This window comes from Syngnathus scovelli, chromosome 4 (assembly GCF_024217435.2).
Source record: "Syngnathus scovelli strain Florida chromosome 4, RoL_Ssco_1.2, whole genome shotgun sequence".
NCBI lineage: Eukaryota > Metazoa > Chordata > Actinopteri > Syngnathiformes > Syngnathidae > Syngnathus > Syngnathus scovelli.
The window spans coordinates 3,354,299-3,361,420 of record NC_090850.1 but is presented as its reverse complement, the minus strand read 5'-3'; the positions used below and the strand labels follow the sequence as shown (position 1 = coordinate 3,361,420).

Here is a 7,122-nt window from a genome sequence, read left to right as displayed (position 1 = left end):
TCGCCGCCTGCCCCGACGACTAGCTCGTCCTTTGACCACGCTTCTGATCGCCGCCTGTCTCGACAACCTGCCTGCCTCCGACTACGACTACGCGCTGTGCTCTGCTGCTCAGCCACGCCAGACCGCAAGTCCAGCGTTCCACTTCCCCTTTCCCCCTTTTTCAATAAAGGATCGTGCCGCACTTGGTCGCCCTGTCTCTGTTCCGTGACAGATTCCTTATCACTAGATGGCAGCAGGGAGCGAATTGCATTGTACGTTAAGACAAGAGAATTAGTGATGCATGAATGTGACAGGTACTAGTGAGAGCATTGTGGCTAGCAAGACTGTGCTGACACTGATGGAGACGTTTTTGAAAAGAAAAAATGCTAACTCCAATCTGGGCCCTGGACAAAATTCAGACCCAGATGAAGGCCCTAGTATGAGAAATAAGGCAAATACCGTGTGCTCAAGGCAATACAATGAGAGTTATATTTCATTCGGATTTACTTTTACCTGGGATGCTCCGTTGTGCTTGGTATGTGGTGAATGTCACGTCTCGCCCCCAACTGCTCCACTATGTGTCTGTCTTGGTTTCTGTCTGTGTGCTCGCCCCTCCCCTCCTGTGTGCCCATGATCAGTGTGATTGTTCCCACCTGCCTCTCGTTACCTGTCGTGTATAAAAGTCCTGTCTGCCCCTCTCTCCCTGTCGGATCATTGGTTTTGGTTTTGGTTGCTGTCGTTCGGTGTTGTCGTCCTGTCTTGGTGCCGTCATGTCCTGCTGTTTTCTTGTTCCACGTCCCGGTCAGTCAGTCAAGTTATTGTTTAAGTCATGTCAGTTTACCGAGTCTGTATTTTGAGTTGCTTCAATAAACCCTGGTCCAAGCTGCACTTGGTCGTCCTGCTCCATGCTACAACCGACCGTGACAGTGAAAAGCTATCTAACAGTGCTATGGTACCAAGCAAACAAGTAAAATATACTGAGATTGACATTTTGTACATGCAACTTTTCATATTGTAACAGTGAAATCTTTCCCAAATATAATATTGCACTTTAAGTGCACTTTTTATTTGAAAGAAGAAATATAAAAGATGATAAAAAATAAGTTTTTGAGTTGATTTATTCAAGACACTTTGATAAGAATGACTATATTGTTAATATAGGTGGCTACGTCTTAACAGATTTTTGTTGGTGTGCCTCGAGATTTTTTCCAATTAAAAGGTGTGCCGTGAATGAAAAAAAGGGTGACAAACAACTGCGTTAGAGTCTCCTGTGGCGATAAATCTATATTTTAAGTAGGAGTCCAGAAATTTTCTTTTAAATGCAGCTTTCCTTTTCTTAGAAGACGTAGCCTCTTCTTCCTTCTCCTCATTGGGCTTTTTTCCCTCATCTCTGTTTCTTGCTCATTTTTGCTTGCTTCGCGGGCTCGACTGAGGTGACATGTCACGTGACTGAGTTAAAGTTAAAGTACCAATGATCATCGTCACACACACATCTGGGTGTGGTGAAATTTGTCCTCTGCATTTAACCCATCCCCATGTGATTTTGATCCATCCCCTGGGGGAGAGGGGAGCAGTGAGCAGCAGCGGTGCCGCGCTCGGGAATCATTTGGTGATCTAACCCCCCAATTCCAACCCTTAATGCTGAGTGCCAAGCAGGGAGGCAATGGGTCCCATTTTTATAGTCTTTGGTATGACCCGGCCGGGGTTTGAACCCACAACCTTCCAGTCTCAGGGCGGACACTCTACTACTAGGCCACTGAGACGAGTGTCTTGAGGTGAACCGACGGATGTAATTGGGAGAGAATATTTTTCAAAATAAATTCTTACTTATTTTTGCTAGCTTTGTGGGCTCGACTGGGGAAACATGTCACGTGACCGGGACGAGCGTCTTGACCTGAATTAATTAATCGTTGATAAAAAAAAATAATATATTTTTTTTTTTTCCTGTGCGGCTTGGTGGCCCGGTACCAAGTGACCCACGGACCGGTAGCAGTCCGCGGCCTGGTGGTTGGGGACCTCTGGTCTAGAAGAGCATGAAAGGCAAAGGTTGATATGTCCCAAAGAACTTTGAAGGGTCATCATACTTAATGGCTACACCAACAAGAGTTGGGCCAAAAGAACAGACCTAAACTTATGCTGAAGTGGCAGGATTTTAACCTACGCCTCAGGACAGACTGGTGCCTTAATCCAGCGCCACACTACCTAGCACTTGTAATGTCTACGTTGAATTTTGTTGACAATTCTATTAAAACATGCGAAAATGGAGGATGAATAGTTGGTTTCTCCACCAGCCCTTGGTACCGGGCCGCCAAGCCGCACAGGAAAAAAATATAGTACATATTTCTTTTTAGCGACGATTATTTAATTCAGGTCAAGACGCTCGTCTCGGTCACGTGACATGTTTCCCCAGTCGAGCCCGCAAAGCTAGCAAAAATGAGTAAGAATAGTGCTGACCGACTGAGCTTTGTTCATGATGTAATGAAGCATGTCCACAACAGAGGCGAAACAAAATGAGTGACAATCAGAATCCAGTTGTGAGATGGAACTGAATGCTCATTTGCCGATGAGAGGACATCATGAAAGACTAGTTCTGCGCAGCAGAGTGTTCCAGCGGGAGCGTACTGGGCCTGTAACCCAGAGGTCGATGGATCGAAACTATCCTCTCTGCTTGGAACTTGTTGCCTGGTGGTTTTTGAAAAGCTTTAGATATTCTTTCAAGTCATGCTTTTGAGAAGAAATGTTGTACGGATGATATTTTTCACATGTTGGCTGTGCTGCATGGAAGTTGACCTATCTTCAATGCATACAGTTTAGGAGGCATATACGTGCCTTCTTTCACCATTCTCAGTCCAAATACACAGTGTAGTTACCTATTAAATGGGTACTCCAGGTTAGAATGAAAGGCAAAGATAGATATTTCACAAAGACCTTTGAAGGGTCCTGATACGTTTTGGCTGCACTGACAGGAGTTGGGCAAGAAGAACAGAACTGAATTGATGCAGAAGTGGCAGTGGTGGGATTTGAATGCCCGCCTCAGGAGACACTGGAGTCTAAATCCAGCGCCTTAGACCGCACGGCCAAATAACATAATAATGTAACAAAGAAGAAACAACAAGCTGACGACCCAGCAGCTCACCCGAGGCGCCTTAGGAGCCGCGGCAAGCACATGTGCCCTGCAGAAACAACACCATACCTGTACAATCAATCGCAACAGGCGAAACGACTTCAAAGACAACCGGAATCCAGTTGCAAGTGTTGGGCATTAATGGTCGTTCGACGATGAGGGGACAGAATGAGGTTTGAGTGATCAGCTGCAGGGTAGCGCGGATGGAGCGTGCTGAGCCAATGGCCCGGATGGCTTGATTGATTGATTGAAACAATTTTCTACTACCTGGAGCTCGTTGTTTCCTATTGTTAAACAGCCTCCAAACTTCTTTGAAGTGTTGCTCTTGAATAGAAGTATTGTAAAGTTTAGACTGTCTACACCACATATGTCAGAGTTACGGCCCGCGGGCCAGATCCGGCCCGCGAATTGATTATTTATGGCCCCCTGGATGATATTTAATTACTATTAGAACCGGCCCGCAGGCCACAGCCGCCCGCTGGTGTTTTGCACAGAGCAGAGTTCAACTTTCTGATACCCACCCTCCTCAAAAATGGCTAAATGTAAGGTGGACGCTGAGAACAGGGGGTTTCAGGCCAGGTGGGAGGCAGAGTACATGTTTACGGAGGTAAGAGGCAAACCTGTGTGTCTTCTGTGTAGAGAAAATGTAGCTGCAATGAAAGAATTTAATTTAAGAAGGCACTATCAAACGTCTAAGAAACACACAGACAAAGACAAGAATATGGAATATTAACAAAAGCTACAGAAGGTGGAAGAATTAAAACGAGGCCTTAAGTCCAGACAGGCTATGTTCACATATGCTAAATCACAAAGCGAGGCTGCTGTCAAGGCTAGCTTTACTGTGGCAAAAGAGATCGCAAAATCACCCCGGCCCTTTGCAGCAGGAGAGTTTATCAAAAACTGGTTTTGAGCCTCAGAGCCTAACCCCGAATATTGATGAACTTGTACAAAAGATGAGACACCTCCAAGTATCAGGCTCAGCCTCAGACAAGTGAGCATCACAGAGCAGTAGCGTGTTTTCCGTTTTTTAATTCTGTTAAATTTTTACATTTGTTTCTACAAGACGTGATTTTTCTTTGAAGAAAGTATTGCTTTGTCTGTGTGCCATACATTTTTGTATTTTATTTATTTATATTTATTTTTCAGTTGAATGGACTAAGGGAACATTGCAGATAAGAGCCATGAGAAAGAATACAACTGATTGGATTAATTTTTTTATTTTACGATTTGAAAGCAGTGATCGGTAGATCATAGAGCAGCACAATAATAATTTTTCAGTTTATAATGCATGCACTTTTATTTATGCATTTATCTTGATATTAAGAAACACATTTTGTTTTTAAAAACAATTTAATTTTTTGCTGTTTGGTTCTTGAAAATGTTTTCCCTTGAAGTTACTGACAGAGCCATAACAAAATATTGCCATATTCATTTAATCATTAAATAATGTACACTGTGTTAGGTCTTGGTTCAATAGGCTATGTGCAATCATTTCGATATATTTTAATAAACATTGAACCAGTCCGGCCCTCGGCTTGTAGCAAATTTGTTTTTTTGGCCCTCGGTGTGTTTGACTTTGACATCCCTGGTCTACACATTAATTGTTGCACATGGAAGTTGACCCATTGTCAATTACGTTTCACATGGAATATGTGTGACTACTTTCACCGGTCTCCTCATGAGAGACTGTAGCCTTAATTCAGTGCTTTAAACCGCTCGGCCACACTACTTAGAATCCTCAACTTCAATTTAAGATGCAGATGCCAAGTGCCTGCTGCGGCCCTGAAACAGGATTTACAAGCGTTTGTGTCGCACTTGGTTCAGGACTCTCAATATCTAACAATCAAATCAGGGAGAGCACGGACACATTTCCCCACTCTCACAAATTACGCAGTCGAGATTCCTGCATTTGGAGAATTCGCAGGGGTCATGTGACCGTCAGTGCAATAGGCACATCTCACCCTGGGTGAACCACCTTCGTGATCACAGTGTCATTCCTGCCAGGTTAGGTCTTTATGCCTGGGCACACGACCACTTATTTTACATCCTCTCTGTTAGATGACGGTGCCATTTGTAAACTGGCGAATGGTGTGATGGTACTAGTGGATTAGAAATGTGCGTGTGTGTGTGTGTGTGTACTACTCGCAGGGCATAAGAGGTAACAGGCGCAACGGTGGAGCATGCAACCGTCGAATGAGCTAATGCGACAAGCCTCTGGTGATGGTTGCAACCTGGGTTTGACTCACTGAAACTCGTGAGAAGTAGAGCAGATGTTTGTCGGCCAAGTGTCCGTCTGGCTGACCTGAAGGCCTTGTTTTCTTCTGCCAGGCCCGTTGTGAAAAATTGAGCATCCAAACCGTCCTCGCTGCGTTTTATTGAATTTGCATTTCAATTGACCAACATAGGTAAGTACACCAGTCCCAGATATACTGCAACACCAGGTTGATGCGCAGAGTGGGCAGAGTAAGCTCTGAATCTCATCTCCCTATTCCAAAAAGCAATTTAATATGAAGTCCCTCAAAGGGGGCAAATCGGATATTCAAATGATAAGAACAGATACTACACTTGATCTTAGCCAAAAGGCAGAGAAGCGATGGACTATCCGAGTGACGGACTTGCTTACAGGCCTCCCTGTCTACCCATTCTCACCGACGGTTACAGTACGGCACAGAGTGCTGCTCTTCTGGCCACTGGTAAATTGGTAAACTTGTCTGCCGACTTATTTGTTCACTCGTCACTGCATGTACCGTATTTTTCGTACTATAAGTCGTGGTTTTTTCATAGTTTGGGGGGGGGGACCTATACTGAGGAGCGACTTATATGTGAATTCTTTTGCAAATTTTCAAAATTCAAAAAAAGAAAAGTGAAACCACGATAAACGAACCGCGATGTAGCAAGGGATTACTGTAATTTGAATTTTAAGTGACATCAGCGGCACGGCGGTTGTTTAAATAAAGGACAAAGATTCGATCACGGGATGACGAAGATGATGAAGGGTCCCACGTACTACTGGCATCATTAGCGGCTTTGTTTGTAAGTGACACGGAGGATGAAGAGTTTGAAGGATTTAATGATTTTGAGTGACACAGAAGGTTTGAAAAACTATTATGGCTTTTACGCACGCCCGGTCCTACTCTACGGAGCTCTCTTTCACCTCCGTGGATGGAAGTCTGGGGCCGGCGCTCGGCCGGGTGGCTGTCCGGGAACGGTGGATGGGGCTCGGACATGGCTTTTACGCACGCCCAGTCCTATTCTATGGAGCTCTCTTCCACCTCCGTGGCTGGAAGTGCCACCTCCGGGGATGGAAGTCCACACCGCCAAACGCATGGAAGTCGACACCGGTGAACTATTTATGTTATAATTATTTGATATATTTTATTTCGTGTAGCAACTTGTATATGTTTTAATCGTTACAGTTCAGTAGTTGTTGGCTCGTTGAACTCTTGTTTTGTTAAATAAAGAGCCGTTTACCAAACCCACGTCTTTCCTTTTACTTTGTTAACGCTACAGTATAGTTATATACTCGATCTGTGGAATAACGACGAGGCTGACGTCAGGGCGCACGCGCAGCATTGTTGTCAAAGGACGAGGAATTTGATCAATGGATTCAATGATTTGGAGTGACACAGATGGTTTGATAATATTATTGCTTATATAATAGTTACCGTATTTGCCGGTGTACAGGTCGACTCGGTGTATAAGTCGACCCCCTAAAATTCGACGGAAATTTACGATTTTATGATATATCCTTTGTATAAGTCGAGCTCAATTGTTGCATTATATTAAACTTCAAAATTCAATATGCAAAATTTATTGACGAAATGTGTTCAAATTCCGGGAGGCCGTGCGCATGCGGCTGTTTATAAGCACCGCGGAGGAGATCGCGGCCGGCGAGCTCGCGCACGCCGCCCGGCACCAACGGGAGGCCGGAAATAGCTCCAAGCCGAGCGGATCGGCACTTTATAAGCACCGCGGAGGAGATCGCGGCGCCTCATTCGACTTCCAGCGGCCGGCGAGCT

The 7,122-nt window shown here is 44.7% G+C and overlaps 2 non-coding genes across 2 annotated transcripts; both read right to left on the bottom strand.

The window, feature by feature from the left end:
• Positions 1–4,951: 4,951 nt before the first annotated feature.
• On the bottom strand, positions 4,952–5,115 carry LOC125967843 (U1 spliceosomal RNA). Its single transcript, XR_007480914.1, has one exon. It is a non-coding gene; the product is annotated as a U1 spliceosomal RNA (small nuclear RNA).
• A 392-nt stretch (positions 5,116–5,507) lies between these two features.
• LOC125967844 (U2 spliceosomal RNA) lies at positions 5,508–5,698 on the bottom strand. The gene has a single exon (XR_007480915.1). It is a non-coding gene; the product is annotated as a U2 spliceosomal RNA (small nuclear RNA).
• Between the last annotated feature and the right edge of the window lie 1,424 nt (positions 5,699–7,122).